Source organism: Empidonax traillii, unplaced genomic scaffold (genome assembly GCF_003031625.1).
Source record: "Empidonax traillii isolate 1590-97213 ecotype Southwest subspecies unplaced genomic scaffold, ASM303162v1 scaffold674:size665969, whole genome shotgun sequence".
Taxonomy (NCBI): domain Eukaryota; kingdom Metazoa; phylum Chordata; class Aves; order Passeriformes; family Tyrannidae; genus Empidonax; species Empidonax traillii.
This window is the reverse complement of record NW_020955867.1, coordinates 317,612-319,740: the sequence shown is the minus strand read 5'-3', so window position 1 is coordinate 319,740 and position 2,129 is coordinate 317,612. Positions and strand designations below refer to the sequence as shown.

Here is a 2,129-nt window from a genome sequence, read left to right as displayed (position 1 = left end):
TTCTTATGATAGACAAAGGTATTTCTTGTCAGGAAAATCTGTAATCCTCAGCTGGGTTTCTATATAGAGAGCTGCTTATAGTTTTTGATGTGTTTGTTGGAAAGTAAAGGGCACACAGGTTAAATACCCCAAACATTACCCTTCTATTGAGATGGGTTAGAAAATACTGTGGAAGAAACCGGGAATTTTCTGCAATTCCTTTTAAGCATGTATGACGTTTCCTATGGCAAGGTGGGGAAAAGCTTTCCGAGGTACAATAACTAAGAATTCTGACAGGCAGACTTTTATTCTTTTATTTTCATTAAAAGAAGAATCAGCCCTAAATCCCCCGAATGCCGCATGGAAAAGCTTTTGGCTTGTTCATGAAGCATCCGACGCTTTAAGAGAAAACATAAGATTACAGGAGTCATTTCCGATTATGTAAAGGGAGATTCTGTGCGTTTGATCCCTGCCTGCGGCGCTGGCAGCTCATCTGCCCCTCTCCGGGCAGCACCGAGCTCTTCCCCAGCCTCCCATTTCCCGACTTGAAGTTGTCCTATCCAAGCCAGGGCAGTTCCCTGTGCATTCCAAGTGGGTTCCCAGGGCTGCCGAGGCGATGGCTGTAGGCAGTCCCAGAGCACGGAGGCAGCCAGGAGCAGATGCTTAAGTCCGGTGCTTCCCATACCTTCTGGAAGGTGAGTATGGAAGGGGCTGAAAGGGAAAGGTCTCTTTTTTCATGGTCAAACTGTTCGTTTTACATCCCCAGAGCTGGGGGTTCCTTACGACTTCTGGTGGTTTGACCTCCTGGTTGCATTCAGCGAGGGGCTCTGCTGAAGGATTGCAGGGATATTACACAAGTTGGGATGCCTGGAAATAGCTGGCACTCTCCATATGGGAAATTATTGCCGGGATTTGCGGTTAATATTACATACATGTGGTATGAAATTGATAATGAAGGTTTATTGCCAGTCTTTGCTTAGAAAAAGGATTGCAGATCTACTTCATAGTCCACATGTTTTATTTTTAATGCTGAGATGCATTCCTGATTAGCATTTAATTTGTGAGAGGTCATCCATATGCATGACTAGCTCTTGTACCTTGCTCTGAAATAACTGTTTGACTCAGGTATCCAGCAGGTCTTTGATCACATACAGGTTTTACGTTGTTCATGTTCCTCTCATTTTAATTGAAATTGCTACCTGTGAAGAACTGTTTCGTATTTTCCCTGTAGTGCTGCTGAAATGACTAAGTTTGAGAATAAGCAATAAAACAGGGCTTGTAGATAAGTTGTGTATAGCAATGCAGCATGAAGGTTTGTTCCTTTTATTTTTTTTTTGTTGTGTGTGTCTGCCCCCCTTTCAGCCTTTTTGTACATCATTCTGTGGAGAATTGATTTTGGCCCACATTAATGGTAAATGCGCATTAATTTTCATGAAAAAGGTCATTTTTTTTTTTTTTGATTGTTGCAAATCAAAACTGCTTGATACTTCTCACCCTTTCTGCATATATAAAAAGGTTGCATGAATGTATATTGGAGCAGCTTGGAAGAGTTTCATGCTTCTCAGCATGCTTTCCAGCTTCCAGAAGACATGGTAATGATGAACTAGGTATCATACTGCTCTTTTAAGAGCTTCCATGAAGTCACTTTTGTGAGTGCTTTTTTCTTTAAAATTTCATATCATGTATCCAGGAAACAGCTTTGAAGGGTGGGTTTTTTTCCCTGTTTCATCTTCCTCCAACATTTAAAATATACAGCTTATCTTTCCCAGTGCTGTTGGATTTGGGATGCAACATTTCTGAATCATACTAAATATATAATTATATATATATTCCTGTGTGAATACTGCAAATGTGAGCATATATTCTGCTAATGCATAAGAACGTTACAAGTCTTTGCTGCTTTTTTTTTTTTTTTTTTTAATTTTCATCCTGCAGTTCATATCGTCAAATGTCAGTTGGGTATGTAGTAATTCCTTGGTACATTTTGGAATAAATGTAGAAGTCGTGACCTTGTAACTCTCTCTCCCACTCACTGAAACCCCATTACACTGCAGTAGGACTCCAGCAGCTGGTAGTTCTGGAAATTCAACCCACCTCCTTTAATAAATGTAAATACTTTTATAGGTCGGACCTAAAATAACGTTCTGAAG

General features: G+C 40.3%; 1 protein-coding gene across 1 annotated transcript in view; it reads left to right on the top strand.

Moving 5' to 3' along the window:
- The first annotated feature begins 332 nt into the window (after positions 1-332).
- The window catches only part of ATP2B2 (ATPase plasma membrane Ca2+ transporting 2), a 227,361-nt gene continuing 225,564 nt past the window's right edge, over positions 333-2,129 (top strand). Inside the window, exon 1 of the mRNA XM_027899525.1 lies at positions 333-674. The gene's annotated coding sequence lies outside the window, so the exon portion shown is untranslated. The remainder of the gene's footprint in view (positions 675-2,129) is intronic.